The following is a 19,356-nucleotide window of genomic DNA, read 5'->3' as shown; positions in this document are numbered from 1 at the left end:
GAAAAAAATATATATAACATTGAAAACAAGTATTTTCAAAAATATTGACAAGTAGTTCAGTTCAATTCAATTTTTTCAGGCATGCGACCCAATAAAGTGTTTTTTTTTTTTGCGCACTCAATAAAGTTTGTTTTTGAACAGGTCACTGAGCTGCGTCACATACAACGTCAGCTTCTGCTGTTTACGCGCTGCTGTTACTTCTACTCGCCGAGACGCCGACTAATCCGAGGAAAACAATGACAAATACAGCTCATCCTGTTCCTTGAGTTAATGAAATAATGCATTAGCATGCGCTAAATTTAGTTTTCGAATCATTCTGCATGTTTCAAAGTCGCTCGCTCAATCCAACTGGCCGTTGCTTGCTTCGTGTGTCTCCTTTCCCTTAGTTGGCGCCTTGCTCGTCAATTTATTAAAAATGTTCACATTAGGTTCGTCCTTCTTGACATCAAAACGGCTCTTGGGATATGTAGTCTTTTGTGCTGCTTTCGGCTTAAAAAAAAAAAAAAGACAAGAAATGATGGAAATATAGAGATAGACACATGGTCCATGCAGCGTTTTAATGCATATTTATGAGTGCAATAAAACTATAAAACCCAAATGACATTATCTCCCGTTTTACTTGGTCGATTTACTTCAAATATAAACTGGTGTGGACATCAACTTCCGTTCTTTCAAATGAGAGCAAGCAGGGGCATGTGGGTGACGTATTTACAGCGTTACGAAGCTTCAAAGATGATATGCGTAAAGGTATCGCATCCGACATGTTCGGTGTTAAAGGGTTAAAAGTGGTTTTTCATTGAAGGTGCGCCTTATACTCCGATCGATGCATCTTATAGTGAGGAAAATACGGCAAAAGAAGAAAATATATATTTTTTTTAACTCATTAAACTGTATCAGTACAGTATCGGTATCACAGCCAAGTATCGGAAGTGGTGTCAGGAGTCAAAAAATGGAATCGGTGCAACACTATAATTATACTACACGTCTGAGTAGTTGTGCAACTCATGCAGTAAGTCTAATGTACAATAAGCAGGTTTTAGTCCACCTCTGGTGACATTGTGGTGGTGTTCACCTGGCATAGTTGGCTTGCTCATCATGCTGCCCTATGATGATGACGTTGAGGAGGAGGAGGATGACGGCGATGACGACAACGAAGCCAGCCTCTCCTGACTGCAACGAACCATGTCAGCATCCGCAGCGCTTGTAAAAAGGCGCTTTGTGCATCCCTAATCCGCTGTGATGTCACCGCGCAGGAGGAGGGGCCCCGCTGTCTGCTTTAACCCGGCAATTTGTCGTCGTCCCTCCGGACGAAACAAACCGCAGCAAGCCGACCGAGCGAGCGGGCACCGGGGGTGGGTAGAAGGTGCATGGAGGCAGGGATGTATAGGGCCGGAGAAGGTCCTCTCTTCTACTGACGAGAAGGTAACACTATGATTGTGTATTGCGCTGCGTTTTTTGGAGATTTATATTAGGCGTTGGTTGTATGACACCTGCCCGAATGTAAGAGTCTGGACTCAGAGAAAGGTTACAGAATGTTCCTATATTACATAATATTTGAATACACCGATCCATCGGGAAAAGATCGCGTCATAACATTTTGCAGAGTGTCTCCTCAAACAATATTATTACGTTGGAGGGACGCGCTCTGTATTATTTTAATGCCCTGCGCCTTCATTCTCATCCGGCTGCCAAATAAATGGCTTAGTTAAGGCAGTGGGAAGGGATTGAGGCACTCGACAGGTTGACATGTCCCAATTCGTGTGTTTCATAGGTTTTAGAGCAATGTTTTTGTCATTATGCGAACACAGTGCAGGAAACATGACATGCGTGTGAGTGAGATGAGAGCGCAAGAGCCCGGGAGGAATGATACACTCAATAATTAAAGGGTTAGGAAATCCAAATCCAAAATATGACACAAAGCAAATTTTAACTGTTCATTGCTGACTAGTAACACTGATTAGATTTTAACAGTATTTTATTTTCCCACATTCCTAATTTAGACCATGTGAAATAATGATAGGGGTTGGATGGATGAATGTCAGGGAACCAGGAAATGTGCGCTTTGTGTACTGTTTACAAAGTCAGTCTTAAGAAAATTAGTCAAAACACAAATTAATCCTGGTTCTGGAATGCTTAGGCAGCTTTGCACGTCATGGATTGCATGTGTGTAGAAAATGTTACAATGCATACTGGGAATCATGAGCATGTGCAATTCATTTGATTGAAATTTTACTCCATGAACTTAAAGATACAATATGTTATATAGCACATATATTCTTTCTACAGTGCTCACGTTGTACAATATTTGTACAGTGTTACTTCTACTTACGAACGGCTCTCCATACAGAATTTTCAGGTTAAGACACGCCTCAACAATAAAATATTGCCTCTTGTTTAGAAAGATATTTAAAGATACGAAAGGCAAAAATACAGTGTACCCCTTTCACATACTTCGAAACACCGTTAAAATCCCGGGATATAAACGGGAAGCCCTTCTGTGTGAAAGCAATTTCCGGGTCGAATGACAAGGAGATTATACGGACATTTCACGGGTCATGTCTTAGTATAATGTCCGGGAAAGTCCCGGGACAAGGCGTATAGAGGAAGTCGGACAGCCGGGCATTTATTGACGTCACCAGCCACAACAAAGTGTCGCCATATTGACAATGGGGCAAAAGACGAGTCAAGCAGTTGCTCTGTCGTGAAATGTAATACAAACGCGTTTAACTTTCATTTTATTTGCGGTCTTTTTTCCGTCGGAATGACTAAAAGTTGCTGTGTTGCGGGTTGTCACACAAGGAGAAACAAATGGCTGAGAGCAATTAATCGAGGAACAGTAAAAGAAGACGGTTCCGTGGACTATTTTCGCCTGTGGGAACCTAAATCCAAGCACATTTACGTTTGCAGCCGACATTTTATTACTGGTGGGTAAACTTTAATTTTTGCCCCAATTAGCTGCTAGGATTCAAATAGACTAGGCAGTGGTTGTTATTACCGTAACTGGCAACTCGTAAAGTGTTATTTTTCTTTTGCCTTGAACTGCTCTGATTAGTCAATCGGTATATTATTGGCCTGGTGGAATTGGTTATTTTGCCGTGACGTGCTCACAGCTAAATAACGCTTGGAGGCGAATTACCGGTTACGGCAGAAATAATCACTTTGTATATACTACCAATTTTCTCAGTTCTACACAGTACATATTCCACGTAAATGATAAAGGTCAACTTACTGGGTGACTTTATGACGTAGTTGTAGATGTTTCCAAACTCCACTGCAGGCCATTCCTTTGTTTTTTATCCAGCGATCAGCTGCGACTTTGTATCGGCAGCTTTGTAAGCCAATAAACGCTAATTTTAAATTGCATCACCTCCTCGCGTCTGTCGGCAGTGACTTGTGATGATAGTAAGCCACTCTTAAGACGTTTTTAGGAAAAAAGACGCAAAACACATCTGAAATATATTAATTTCAGACGTTTGTCTATGGAATGTTTAGCTGACATCACGCCGACTTCCTCCATTATGTGAGAGCAAGCATTAAATTCCCAGGTCACAGCACGATGGCTGATGAAGTACATGTCATGGCGGGCCAATCGTCACTTCCTCTTACTTCACAGTAAGGCGAAAAGCGGTAAACAAACATCGCAATTATCAACATAGCAAGATGGAAATAGCTAAATTAAACTGAAAACATAACGAAATTGAATTGCTACCGGATTGTAGAGCCATCGAGAGTCCATCGTCCGTATTTGGAAATGTGTGGTTTATTTTGTTGCCAATGTTAGGGTCCGCAACTGCGGAAAAAAAGGTTGTACTTCAAATCAGAAAACAATGGAGGGAAGTGTTCAAGGGTTTATTAAATACAAACAAAAATACACGTGATCGCGGAAAAGGGGGAATAACACAATGGGTCCGTGTCAGTAAGTCGACGGGGATCAATAATACTAACCTAAGCGGTAGGCAGAGAGCCGATAAGACAACAAACAAATACACTTAAATACCAGCACAATGTAGGGGTTTTCAAAACAAGGGGGGGCGAGGTGTCAAATGGCGCCTAGCAAGTTAATATCTCGGCACCCTTTTCTTGGATTGCCTTGGCTTAAATACAGGCTTGATCAGCATGAATTACAACGTCAGGAACGCTACCACAACAGCTCTGTAACAAAACACAATTTGACCAACATTGTGACAGCCGATGCCGACAAAAATGAGGTAATGTTCAGGTTATAAAATCGCGCCAGCAGACCTCCACGCAGAGAGAGCGCCAATGGGCAACACAGGACAAGACTTTGAAAGTGTCCAACCTGCTTCATTCTCGGGATATCTCTACATGCGTGAAAGCAATGACCCAAGTAAATCCCGCATCACTTTACATGGGAATTTTCCGGGATATGTTTGTGAAAGGGGCTTATGGCTGGTACTTGCAGCTCCCAGAGTTTACTAAACATAACATACTTATAGCTTCTCTGCCATTGGCTATTGCCTAGCTTTCCTGGCATCCAGTTGGCTAAGAGGGACCTCTACTGTATGTTGATGTGTGTATCCCAGCGTACTCTTCATTAGCTCATCGTGTTCCGACAGCTTTACTAGAATCTATTAACTTTTATTCTTTGGTCTTAGTTTTCTACATTTTGCACAACTCTTATTTTATGTTTATTGTGCAATAATCTAATTGTTATATATATTTGTTACTTGTTTTGAGGCATTTTTATGCATTCTAAAATATTTACCCTCATTTTGAATCCTGTGGCTTACAGTCTAGTGCTGCTTATTTGTGGATTTATTTGGGTTAATAGATAACACCTTATTTGTCAGCGGTATCATAAAACTCATAAGACCACCATAATTATGACATGACACTATCATGAGCATTAATTAATGCTTATAACACATGTCATTAAGCGTCATCCAGCAAATTATGTCACTAACCCCATTTTTTCCCCAGCTCGGATCTTTTACATCCATTCAAAAGGGAGATAATTTGACATCTGTCATAAGCATTTATTAATGCTCATGGCAGTGTCATGTCATAATTATGATGGTCTTATGACAGTCTTATAGCACCACTGTCAACTAAAGTGTTACCCAATACCATAACTAGCAATTAATGAAACAACTGGAACAGTAACTGAAGAAATAATTAGCACAGAACATGAATTTTGATTGTAATTTACATCTGTAGCACTGCAATGCATGCTGGGAGGCATGTTGGACGGCAACAATGTTGACAGCAGGTGGCAGCAGAGGTTGACTTTCTCCCCGAAGGGAGCAGTGATGTTCAAATGAACCTTCTTGATGCAATGAAGCTTTGCAGTCGAGTGGTTCAAAGCTCGTTGGTGGTTCATTTGGTTTTATGACAGTCTTATGATGCCGCTGTCGAATGAAGTGTTACCGGTTAATATCTTTCGGTATACATATCCCATAATATAGTGAGGACACATACAGTATATCTTATAGTCCAGTGCGGCTTATCTATGAACAAATGCCTTTTTTGTGTCAAATTTGGTGGGTGCAGGCTTATAGTCAGGTCTGAATTTTGTGGGGGGCTTGTAACGGATTAGAGCATTTACATGGAAAACGCGTATCACAGAATTTTTAGGTTGGGCTGCTTCCAGAACCAATTAATTCCGTAAATAGAGGTACCACTGTATTCTTAAAATGCTGTGTATGTTTGTAGAAGCATGCTAAATTTTTCATTTGACATTGCGAAACAATAGAAGTTAATGGTCACTATCAAATTACTAATAACAAACTAACACTCTTGCAAACTAGTCTTCTTGTGGATGATGGAAATTAGCAGAGTATTTTTTAATTTTAATTTATTTATCTGTTAAATTCTGCTTAGGTCAGATTTGATATTTATTTGGTATTTTGGGCACCAATGTAGTGATTGTTAAACTTTTTTGTTTATCTACCTGTATAAATTGCATAGAATGTTCTCTGAAAAATTACTGGAATTGCTGCAGTTAATCAAAGAAAGTGCATATGGACAGGATACTCACTTTTCATGCAACCAGGATGCAATTGTTTTCACACTAAATGACTGTCTGTGTGAATCCCCAGTCTGTCACTCACAGGAGATGGCGACCGGCGGCCATAGCAAGATGTGGTCTGCCATTAAAAACAATATCTGCTGGTTGATAAAGGTTTTAATCAGCTAACTGTTTCCATAGTGTTCAGATAGGGATTTCTACTCCAACACCTCAGTTATCATTCATGTCAGTGCAGTACAGTATTTGATTCTGACTTTGGGTGCAACTCACGATTAAGTGGGTCGTCGCAAAATCATTTGAGGCAGATATAACTTGCGTAATACTTGATGTCTTTTTGTGGTTTGACTTTTTCTTGAAATTGCATAACAGCATGTTACTGCTGCACCAATCATTAAAAAAATTCTGAATGTCAACTTGTGCCTTCTTCTCATACAAAGACGCATACAGTGTGTCACAAAAGTGAGTACACTCCTTGCATTTCTGCAGATATTTAAGTATATCTTTTCATGGGACAACACTGACAAAATGACACTTTGACACAATGAAAACTAGTCTGTGTGCAGCTTATATAATAGAGTTCATTTATTTTCCCCTCAAAATAACTGAAAATATAGCCATTAATATCTAAGCCCTTGGCAACAAAAGTAAGTACATTCCATAGAAACTACGTACATCCTTAAATGTCCAAATGGAGTACCGCTTGTCATTTTCCCTCCAACATGTCATGTGACTCGTTACAGGAGTGCTGTCAGCATTGCTGCAGAAATTGAAGAGGTCGGGGGTCAGCCTGTTAGTGCTCAGATCATACGCCGCACTCTACATCAAATTGGTGTGCATGGCTGTCACCCAAGGAGGAAGCCTCTTCTGAAGACGGTACACAAGAAATGCGAGGGGTGTACTCACTTTTGAGATAAACTGTAGGTTTAGATTATTCATACCCCAAGATGCTTTTTTATTAAATGAAAATGACACACGGCAAGAGTGACAAAGGACTTCAATAGAAGAAAGAATTATGATTTTTTTTTACCAATTTCATTGTTTTTCTTGACATTTATTATTAGTAGTGATGTCTCGATCACATATTTTTGCACCCGAGTCCGAGTCACCTGAATTTGAGAATCTGCTGATACAGAGTCCCGATTCGATACCGGTAATCGGCCTTCATAATGTGAATTATTTTTAAAAAAGAATAATGTAGAAAAATGCTTGTCTTTATTAAATGCTTCATTGAGCGAGTCCACTCAAATCCACTCCCCATGCTGAGAACAGCCACTCACTTACACACTCACAGTGAGCTGCCAGAGCACACAACTGCTAGCGTTTAACAAGCTAAACAATGATTGACGCATTTGGCGCCTTTGAAGGTAGCGGTCCCAAGCTTCTCTGGCAAGATCAAAGCTCCAATGCCTGTAAATCATCGTTAACTTTATCAAGCAAACTCCAGCTGCCTGCTGACCAAGAAAAGCAGCAAGAGTGAGAGGCTGTACGAGCATGAAGCAGAAAAACAAATATATGTTTTGAAAATAAAAAACCTGATCCTTTTCACCTGATTCCGATTCTCTGAAAAATGGTGCCGATAGGCCTGATTTCTGATCGGGACATCACTATTTATTAGCATTGATTTTTTTTGCCCATTTTTCTTGAATTTATAATAAAGCAACACTTGGTAACTTTTCAGTTTTGGTAGATTTTAGCGACGCCGGTGGACAAAAGTGGTAGTGTTTTGCCTTAAGAAAGACTGCGTTTCCCATGAGGATCAGCGCATGAGCGCATAGTGTCGTAAAATCCAGCCTGAAAATGGATTAATGAGGTAGTGAATCCCGTTGTGGCTTAACAATAGCACATGACGGTTAGCAACCGTGTGGCTTCGAGTGGATAACCCCCTCCATACCTGAACTTGACAGCGCTGACGGGGGTGGGTCACGACAGTGAGTGAAAGCTGGCCCAATGTTTAGTCTTGAGTATCCTGTCTGCCTCCCTTTTTTCCCCTCCTCGGACAAAACTTTTTGTCTATTTTGTTGCTCTGCCATTTTTGCAGATTTCACATCAAAGTGTTTGCATCAACTTCTGCCTTTATAATGAATGGGGAAATGGGGAAGTGACTATGCAGTAAAGCAAACAGCACGTTTGTATTTTTTTTTGTGTACCAGGGTTCTTGCCACCCTCCTCAAAGTTAATTACTGCCGGTGAAAGTGGTACAGACCCCCTCAAGATATAAAAAGAGGTGTCATTCAACTAGTTGTTGGTTGACAAATCATCACAAATGATATGAACATACTTTATAAAGGTTGAAAAAGTTACCTAGTGTTGCTTTAATATTTCCAATTTAAATATGTCATAATGCATACATATAAATAAATGGTCAAAAGCTCTATTAATTAAGTGGGCGGCACCCAGCATCTTGTACAAGTGCAAGTGGCCCACGCATTTTAAAATATTCTACCTCTTTAAAATACCATAGTGAGTGCAAAAAATATGTGAGTTCATGAAATGGAAAATATCATTTTGGACATATAATCATTTTTTATAATGGCATAATTTGTGTTTAATTAATACTGAACATAACATTATACTGTCTTTTTTACTTTCTTGCTTCAATTTCAGCATCGCATTCGACAAAAATATGTATGGGTATTCAGGGTATGAGGGATTTTGGTATTGTAGAGTATGGTTTTCGAAATACATTATGGATACATTTTTATTGTTAATAGTTGAACCTAAATCAAATACACACAATCATAGACTTCATAATATATTGATGGGACAATGGGCACGGGGCCAATTAATAGGGGGTCTATCTCCGTCAAAGCTGACAGAGTGGAAACACAGACAAAGAGCTTTTCACCTTGAAAATTTGTGTGATTGAATGCTTAAATCCCCGAATTCTTTACAGATATGGACGTAAAAGAGTCTCCATTCTTGGTTAAAAGCAAAAAAAAAAAACGGGCAGTTAGCATTTATTTTATGTCAATATGTTGAATGTGCTGCTAGTCTTTAAGCCACTGTGGCGCCTCCTTATCACCACAAAGAGCTATTTCCATTGAAAATTGTTATGAATAAATGTTTAAATCTCTGAATTCTTTATAGACATAGACGTCAAACAGTCTTGATTCTTGGTTAAAAGCAAAAAAAAAAAAAAAACAGGAAGGTTGCATTTGTTTTACGGAAATTTGTCAAATATGCTGTCTTTAAGTCACTTTGGCATTGCCTTATCACCACAAGGAGCTTTTTACATTGAAAATTCTTGTGAATAAATGCGTAAAACAGTCTCGATTCTTTGTCAGAAGAGCAAAAAACCGGGCAGTTAGCATTTATTTTACGTAAATATGTCGAATGTGGGCGTGACACGGTGGCTGAGTGGTTAGCACGTCCGCCTCACAGGAGTTTGCAAGTTCTATTCGTGCCTGCGTGGTTTTTCTCCAGACTGGTTTTATGTCTCATTGTGCCCTGCGATTGGCTGGCAACCAATTCAGGCTCTACCCCGCCTACTGCCCGGAGTTAGCTGGGATAAGCTCCAGCACCCCCGTGACCCTCGTGAGGAAAAGCGGCATGGATAATGAATGAATGAATGAATGAATGTAGAATGTCCTGCTAGTCTTTAAGCCACTGTAGCGCTGCCTTATCACAGAAAAGAGCTTTTTACTTTGAAAATTCTTGTGAAAAAATGCTTAATTCCCAGAATTCTTTATAGATATGAACGTAAAAGTCTCGATTCTTGGTTAAAAGGAAAAAAAAAACGGACAGTTAGCATTTATTTTACGTAAATATTGCGAATTATGATGCCAATCTCGTAGCGGTTAATTTCTCCCATTGATTTATTTCACAACGTTTCAAAATGCATGGATAGTATGAAAAATTAAATAAATACCTTGAATCCTCGAACAAATCTCTCCTGAGACAATCCTTCCTGTTTCTATGCGGCACAGCTTTCGTACTTTTTCCTACTAAATCGGGCGTTGGATTGCTGCATGTGTGTGAAAATAACTGCGACCGACTTCGACCGACTGAAGCGGAGTGTGGAACTACGTGAAGGCGTGGCGCAGTGTCTGGGGAATGTGCCCCATCAAATTCATTATGAAGTCTATGCCACAATGTTAGATTTTATATATAAAATCATAAAAACAGTATAAAAACTAGGGTTGTTCCGATCATGTTTTTTTGCTCCCGATCCGATCCCGATTGTTTTAGTTTGAGTATCTGCCGATCCCGATATTTCCCGATCCGATTGCTTTTTTTTTTTGCTCCCGATTCAATTCCAATCCTTCCCGATAATTTTCCCCGATCATATACATTTTGGCAATGCATTAACAAAAAAATGAATAAAACTCAGACGAATATATACTGTACATTCAACATACAGTACATAAGTACTGTATTTGTTTATTATGACAATAAATCCTCAAGATCATTTACATTATTAACATTCTTTCTGTGAGAGGGATCCACGGATAGAAAGACTTGTAATTCTTAAAGGACAAATGTGACTAAATATTGCCATCTAGTGTATTTGTTGAGCTTTCAGTAAATGATACTGTAGCCATGCCCAAATGCATGATGGGAAGTGGAACCATGACTGTGCGTAGTGCTACCAATTGATATATCTTCTCTGCGTTGGCAAATAACATAGGGTGTTAAGAAAAAGGTCAAATACTACCTTGCTTCACCACATTGCTTCCCACGATATTTCTAATCGTAGGGAGAGGGATTGTAAGGCTTTAGCCAAGTAAAAAAAGGCTACAAAGGCTGCCAAAATTCACTCTACTCATATTACGCTGCCTTTTAGCTCTCTGTATAGGTAAAACGGTGTCATTACAGATTGAGCCCGACAATGCGTGAGTGGGTCGTGCAGCGGATGCATTAATTGCATGAAACATTTTAACGTGATACATTTTTAAAAAAATTAATTACCGCCGTTATTGGGATAAACTTGATAACCCTACCTTAAGCCTAAACTAAAGACTCTGGATGAGTGTAACATATTATGTCTGTAACGTTAAATACAATTAGAAAACGATTTAATTAAAAAAAAAATTAAATAAAAATTAAAAAAAGGGCATGTCCGATATTTTTTTGCCGATTCCGATACTTTGAAAATGACGTGATCGGACCCGATCGATCGGCACATCTCTAATAAAAACCATATTTTTCGTACTCTAAGTGGCACCTAAGTATAAGTTGCACCAGCCAAATGAAGAGGAAAAAAACAAATATGTTGCATGGGAGTGTAAGTCGCATTTTTGGGGGAAATTTATTTGATAAAATCCAACACCAAGAACAGACATATCATCTTGAAAGGCAATTCAAAACAGAAATAGAATATGGAACAAAAGAATAGAGAATAACAGACTGAATAAGTGGTATGTTAATGTTACATGACGCATAAACAACAAACTGAGAACATGCCCGGTGTGTTAACGTAACATAGCTATTAAAAGTTAACTATAGCAAAAAGAACATGCGAACAAGTTATGATATAATAATGTGTTAATAATTGCACCCCCAGACAAACTATGAACAAAAAAAAGTGAATTATTGTCGAAAAATATTGTACGGTGGTACCTCTACATACGAAGTTAATTCGTTCCAGGACCTTTTTTGTAAGTCGAAATGATTGTACCGTATTGTACCGAATATAAGACGGCCCTGATATAAGACGACCCCCTCTTTTTCAAGACTCAAGTTTGAAAAAAGACTTTTTGAACACCAAATCAATTTTTATGCAGAAAAGCATTACAGTACATCTGGAACAAATGATTATAACAACATATTTGAGAGAAAAAGCATGTTATTTTGTCTCAGTCAAATCTTAATATCTGAACATTTAAATGCGTAAACTAAAGTGCAATCACATTCGTAAATGAATGGCTTCTGTTTTTTTTTTTTCAAATTTAAATAAACCAATCTATTGTGATAAAACAACAAAACTGCAATAACTGCATTAACCATCAAAGTGAAGTCTAACTGTGATTATAGTCTTGAAACAAATCTGAATAAGGAAAAACATTGCAATAAAATAATGCAAACTGGTTAAACTTGAGAGTAGCTGAGAGATCTGTAATAACAGAACATCGCTTCAATGATATCTGGCGCCATCTAGCGTCGTGAATGGGTATAACGTCTTGACCGCGAATATAAGACGACCCCCACTTTTTCTGTCTTATTTCAATGCAAAAGACACTGTCTTATATTCGCGCCAATACGGTATGTCGAGCAGGATTTTCCCATTAGAACACATCAGAATTCCATTAATTCGTTCCACCGACCAAAAACCAACACTAAATCCTTAATAAATACTGCTGGTACTATTACAAATGGCAGTTACACAGAGCAAAAATAAAATAATAATAATAATAATATAATAATAGTAATAGTAATAATATTAATAATAATAATACCTGTAATAATGTAACGAATCGGGTTCTAATGTAGCGGATTTTTGCGTGGTGTACCTGAACGCAACGCGTGGCTGACTTGACAGAGGGACTCTTTAGTTTCACTTTGCTCAGCTGCGAGGTACAATAGGCGTGTTGTGTTGCACAAGTTAAATGAGTAAAAACCTGACAAAGCTGGCGATATTTTGGCGATGTTACCACAATAATAATAAAGACTGGCGAACGGATGTCAGAGGAGGACCGTTGAGCCAGTTCACAGATGCACGCAACACCACGGCCATATTTTTTCTATCATTTCATTGGAAAGCCTCACCTTTTTCCTTTGTTCAACACCTTGGAACATTTGTTGATTTCTCTCACAAAGAAATCATCCATGTCTCCATCTTGCGGGAAGACAAAGAAACTGCGGCGGGCGGCGCTGTCATAAATCGTCGTATTTCTAGCATGTCATCGGACGTAGAAATAAATGGCGAGTCAAATTTTACGTCGGATGCCGAAAGGATCGCGTGTCGAAGCGATCGTATGTCGAGGTACCACTGTGGTTGCAATGGAAATTGGTAAAACAAATAAGTGAAGACAGTTGGACAACAAAACAACAAGGAGATTACCAACAGGTGATCAATTTCATTTTATCAGTGCCTCTCTTTGTTAAATAAGTAATAACCAAGCATTTGTATAGTATATTTTTATAGCTGATTTGCTTTTTGAAAAGAGTAAAATTAACGTATTATCTTGTTATTGACGATCTGCATAATAGATAGCTCAAGGTCCTTATTTTCCCAAGTAGCACGTGTGCCGTGTTCAGTGGGTGTTTGTCAGGAGTGGATTAGTGAGTTAATGGGTTAGCAAATCCCCAACCCCGCAGCTTTCACTGCAGCCTGACAGATGGAAGTGTAGCACTCTGCCCAAGGCTGTGCAGATATACCGCCGTTCTGCAGGGCCATCTGCGGCTGGGCCAAGCCCTCCTTGCTGAGCCTCTCCCCAAGGCGCCTGGCGTCTGTCATGCAAACTGTGCCGAGAGGATCATCCAGTAGCTCCCTGGTCCATCCTTGCAGTTTGTTGGTCAGATTACAAGATAAACTTTGAGGGCCATATTAACCTTAGCCATACTGTAGGTTTATTGTGTCACCTTTCTGTACGTGTTTGTTTACCTAGGACCTCTGCCCCGACACCACCCCTATTGTCAGACGGTGGTCAGTTTTCATTTTTAGTTTAGGCAATTAATTATTAAAACTCTTCCTGACGTTCTTAACTTTGAGCCTCACTGTACCAATGTTCCCTCTATTTTGTTCATGGGTTTGAGCAGACACAGAAGCTCTCTGAGCACACTGAGGACCACTGTGAGCAACATCAGATATGTACCCTGTGGCCACACACCAGTATCACGCCTGTTCAAAATCTTGGATCATAGCGAGCTGCCGGATTAAAAGAATCAAATTAACGCAACAATATTCATTCGTTTACTTTTAGTCAGTGTTCTCACTAACGTGTTACTAAGTAAGTCAGTAACTAAGTAACGCGTTACTGTAATCTGATTAGTTTCTTTCACTAAAGAGTAAGGCTGTCAAATTTATCGCGTCAATGGGCGGTAATTAATTTTTAAAATTAATCTCGTTAAAATATTCGACGCAATTCACGCATGGACGTAATGACCCGCTCATGCGTTGCCTCAGCTGACAATGTTGCCGTTTTAGCACATTGAGAGCGAAAAGGAAGAGAAATGTGAGTGGACCGCGCCTTTCATTAGCTTAAGCTTTGGCAGCACTACTAACAGTCATGATTGCCCAACTTCCCATCATGCACTTGGGCGGAGCAAGAGACAATCTTTTTCTTAACACGCTCAATTGAACACAACGCGGAACATATTGTATACCATTTGCAGCCACTACTGACAGTCATGGTTGCCCAACTTCCCATCGTGCATTTGGGCGGAGCAGGAGACATTCTTTTTCTTAACACGCCTAATTGAACACAACGCAGAACATACTGTATACCATTTGCAGCCACCACTGACAGTCATGGTTGCCCAACTTCCCATCATGCATTTGGGCGGAACAGTTAAGTCATTACAGTATAATTTAGTGAAAGCAAAACAAAAATAATATTCCTATCTCTCAAAAAAAAACAATGTTCACAAAAAGAAAAGCACTCAATGCAAAGAGAACTGGCAAATAGCTAAGCAAAATACACATAAATGTTAATAATTTTAATGCCATCTGGTGGATTTATTGTTATAATAAACAAATACAGTACTTTTGCACAGTATGTTGAATGTTTATGTCCGTCTTGTGTCTTATTTTTCCATTCCAATAATAATTTACAGAAAAATATGGCATATTTTAGATAAGGTTTGAATTGCGAGTAATTAATTTTTAAGCTGTGATTAACTCGATTACATTTTTTAATCGTTTGACAGCCCTACTAAAGAGTAATCTAACACATTCATTTTTACAAACCAGTAATCTGATTAAAGTTTCTGTAGTGTCTGTGCGTTACTATTTTGTTATTGCCCCATAATGTATGTAGAATGAAGAATATTGTAGTCATGTACGAAGAGTATTTTGAAGAAGAAATGTTAGAAAGGGTCCTGCTATGTGTTAGTTTTGATCTCGAGTCACACGGGCTAAGTGTTTTGGGACTGACGTGTGCCACTGCGGGTGCACATTCGAGCCGAGTGCAGCCACTTGTTGAGATGGGTGAGGGAATGTTGATGTGTGTGCATCCATAAATGAACGCAAGTATTTTTCCTTCATTCTGGAGGGTTCCAGCGATAGGTTGGAGCCGGTACATGCGCGGCCGTTTCGTAGCTTTGCTGTTGCAACGGCGTGTAGTCCTCGCTCCTGCTCGTCCTCGCAAAGTCGGCGACCATTTTTTATGCTGTGAGGTGACGTATTCATTTAGCATCTTTTGGATGTATTGTAAGTCCGATTGAGTGTAAAGTGCTTAGTTACCGCCACGTTTTGTGGCCAAATTGATCGCGTGTGTGTACGGCGTACTTCCGGGTTGTTCGCGTGCATCTGCGCCCGCACTGACCTTTATGTTCATTGCACTGTGCAATTCATTTGTGTGTTGTTGATTATTGTGCATTCAATTTGCGTTGTTTTATATAGGCACTGATAAGATGTTAACCCTAATCCCTAAACTGGGGGTCGGCAACCCGTGTTTTGAGAGCCGCATTTGGCTCTTTATCACTGCCCTAGTGGCTCCCTGAAGCATTTTCAAAAATGTTTGAAAATGGAAAAAGATGGTTGAGGGAAATATATTTTTTGTTTTGATATGGTCTCTGTAGGATGACGACAATGACACAAATATTCTTAAGTTTTCCAATGCTGTAAAAATGTGAAGAATACATATTAAATTTCAACATTCCTGTCAACGAAGATTTGCGTCATAGCCTTCGACACACGTTTCTATCAGCAGGCAGGGATGCCAGGCAGGTGGCTATTGTAAACAAACTGGCAGCCGAGTACCCAGTCGGGAGTGAGAGAAAAAGTGCGATTCCATTACTTCTGAAGAACTTAGAGGAGCGCAAAAATAGATTTAAGAAGTGGCTTGCATCGCCAAACACCACTACTACTGCATGTTTTGTTGCAACCCGGGAGATAATAAAGCATGGAAAACCGTTCACGGATGGTGAGTACATGAAGAAGACATTCATCAACATATCAGAACACCTATTTGCAGACTTCAAAAACAAAACCGAGATAATACAGAAAATCAAAGACATGCCCAGATAAGGGGCATGTTATGCACGTTCCATTTTGTTGTTTTTCGAAACCTAATAAAATGATGTCTTAAAAATGACATCAAAAATCGGATTTCTTTATTGCATTTTTATAATTTCATAAAAGCAATGAAACAATTCATTAATATTGTAGTGAAGTTAAACTTGAGGTGGCATCATACAACACAGTAGTCACGTGGTGTGTTGGATGCACTGCAGGGAAAACAAACATTAAATCATGAAGGCTTGTTTTGTATTTTTAGCTGACTTAGTCATTTTGGTAGTAGGCTAATATAGCTAATACAGATACATACATCATGTGTTGCTTTCATTATTAGGCGTATTTAATTTAAGGCTTTTAATTTTTTTGTGGCTCTAGACATATTTGTTTTTTTGGTCCTATATGGCTCTTTCAACATTTTGGGTCACCGACCACTGCCCTAAACCATATTCCGAAATTTACATTTTTTTACATTAAGCTTAATCTTCGAGTTAGTGGTGTTTCTTTCATTGTTTGCATACTATCCTCATTAAAATATTAAAACCTATGATGTTTGGGTGGTTTTAGTTAAAGGAGACACTGTTTTTTTATCTGCATGATTTTATGCAGAAATGCAACAAATTCCAAAAGGTTCAGATACTTTTTCATACCACATTATTGTCACACTCCTAATAGCCATCCTTTGTATATGAAGTCATTCCTATTATTTGTCTTTAATGAAATGGTTGCCAAATTAACTTTCATTTTCACATCTACACAGTCAGTGAGGAAGAATTTGGATCAATATCAAAAGACCCATAAACTGAATAGTTTAAACAACAACAATTTAATAGCTAAACCTTTCATAGGAAATTGATCCCCAATTATCTGTCTGCACATTTTGTCCTTTTCTGGTTTCCTCAATAAGAAAAGATTATGTTCTAAGTGAACTCTCTTTGCATGATACACAGCAAAGGCAACCACAGAAAATGACTGATGGATACCCAGATAGCCTAATCATATTTAATCAGCATCACCACTGACCCTTTATCACAGGACACTTATTATTCAGATCACTGGCCTATCCATTGCTCTGTCAGTCCTTATACAACTTCAACAAAATATCCCACTTTGTCCTCCCATGCTGATTCCACTTTGACCTTTGATCTCCTCTTATCCCATCATCCGCTGGTGACTGTGTAAAAGTAGATGGCGGTGCACTGGAAAACTAATACCAGTACCAGGGTTGATTTCATAAATTTAATCTGATTTCATAATGAATTTTTCATATATCTTTGAGTGCTCTTGCTGTTTCCAAAAAATTGCAGTCGTGGTTAATAATGCTGCCTCCATTCCTAGGCGTAATATAGTGTATGGAGGTCAGTGACTCAAATTATCTTAATTCATGCACAATTTATGATTTTTCGTAACGCTGACAGGGTACTTGTCTAACTCATCAGCTGCCATTGATGGTGCTAGAAGTCCAATCCATTTTGACTTGGAGGGGCGAATAAACAAACTTTGTACAGAAACAGATTGGATGTGTACTGGATGAGCCAGTCCTCCCTGTTTAAATGAATTAGACGTCTAATGCTGTCAATGGCATATAATGAGATAAAGTACTTTGAAAAAAGAAATTTAACTTTAAGTTGTTACTTGGAATCGTAACTAGTGTGTATTTTTTTTTTTTATAAATAAAAAATAAATAAACAAATAAATAAATACAGTATTTTTTAAATGTGAAGATGAATGCATGTATACATGTACAAATCATTGTTTTCTGATATATATATACTAGTATATACATATATCTGTTCTGAGACCGCCAATATGACCAAATTTCGAAATTGTCCGATATGCATGTGTGATACATCAGTGGAAAGCTTAAAATCTCAGTTTTCTGGGGGAAGAAAATTTTTTAACACGAGGGCATGTTTTTCTTTTTTTTTTTTTTTTTTTTTTTTTTTAAACAGCAAAACCCTAATTGGTGGCGAGACCACGCGAGAGCAGAATCAAAGATGGCACGATTTTAATGAGATATTATTGCGTACTTACCTTGTTTCGATCCAAAAACTCCATGTAGCATGTATCATCGCGTGTCAAGACACAGATGTGAATGGCCACAGTTGGATTTGGGGGGGATTTTATGGGTGAAACATGGTCATATAACAAGGGTCGCGATGCAGAAATCGCAGACATCAAAGAGTGGTCGAGATGTTCTTTTTCACATATTTACCCTTTAAAACATTTTTTTCCCCCAATTTTTCTTTGTTTGGATCGATTATTTATCATCAAACATATTGGGGAAAATGCGACAGTAACAAAAAAAATACAATTAATCGATAGTTATGAGGTAGATATCCGTGACTTTTACTTTTACAGACGCCATTTTTTTCATTGTGACATAATTTGTTTAAAAGTTTAAAATATGCGAGTGAATAATTTTTTTAAAGTCGTTTTTTTTATTTTTTGAACGAAATATTAGACATCAATTCATGATTCAGATTCAGATACAGACATTTTGATTAATACATAGACAGCAGAATTAAAGATGCCACGACTTTAACGAGGTATTATCGCGTACTTACCTTGTTTCGCAACAACTCCATGTAGCATGTATCACTGAGTGTAGAGACACAGCTGTGAATGGCCACAGCTGGATTTTATGGGGATTTTATGGGTGAAATATGGTAATATAACAAGGGTCGCGATGCAGAAATCGCAGACATCAAGGAGTGGTTGAGATGTTCTTTTTCATATATCAACCTTTTTAAACGTTTTTTTTTTTTTTTTTCTCTCTCTGTTTGGATCGATTATTTATCATCTAACATATCGTAAAAAATGTGACAGTAACAAAAAAAAAAATGCAATTCAGCGATAGTTATGAGGTAGGTATTCGTGACTTTTTTACAGACACCATTTTTTTCCATTGTGACGTAATTTGTTTAAAAGTTTAAAATATGGGAGTGAATATTTTTTTAAAGTCGTTTTTTTTTTTTTTTTTTACGAAATATTACACATCAATTAATGATTCTAAGCTTAAAATGACAGACATTTTGAATAATAAATATAAGTGATTACCTTCGTTTTATGGCTTGGTTGAAACAAAAGCGGTTGCGTGACGTCTGTAAACGGGGGTTTTCAGGGTAAAACGGACAAATTAAAAATAGTTGGCTTAAAATACTGCAGTTGCTTTTAAAGAGGAGTGCAAGATTTTATATATTTATAATATATATATATATTTATATATTTATACATACACACACGTATA

The 19,356-nt window shown here is 38.3% G+C and overlaps 1 protein-coding gene across 2 annotated transcripts in view; it reads left to right on the top strand.

Annotated features, from left to right (window-relative positions):
* The first annotated feature begins 1,174 nt into the window (after positions 1-1,174).
* Positions 1,175-19,356, top strand: part of LOC130905865 (amyloid-beta A4 precursor protein-binding family A member 1-like) — a 40,079-nt gene continuing 21,897 nt past the window's right edge. The window contains exons 1-2 of one of the 2 annotated variants that reach the window (XM_057819613.1): positions 1,175-1,422; positions 6,730-6,862. The gene's annotated coding sequence lies outside the window, so the exon portion shown is untranslated. The remainder of the gene's footprint in view (positions 1,423-6,729; positions 6,863-19,356) is intronic. The other variant, XM_057819612.1, reaches the window with a different exon arrangement.

This window comes from Corythoichthys intestinalis, chromosome 17 (assembly GCF_030265065.1).
Source record: "Corythoichthys intestinalis isolate RoL2023-P3 chromosome 17, ASM3026506v1, whole genome shotgun sequence".
In the NCBI taxonomy this organism is placed as follows: Eukaryota; Metazoa; Chordata; class Actinopteri; order Syngnathiformes; family Syngnathidae; genus Corythoichthys; species Corythoichthys intestinalis.
This window is presented reverse-complemented; position numbering and strand designations above follow the sequence as displayed.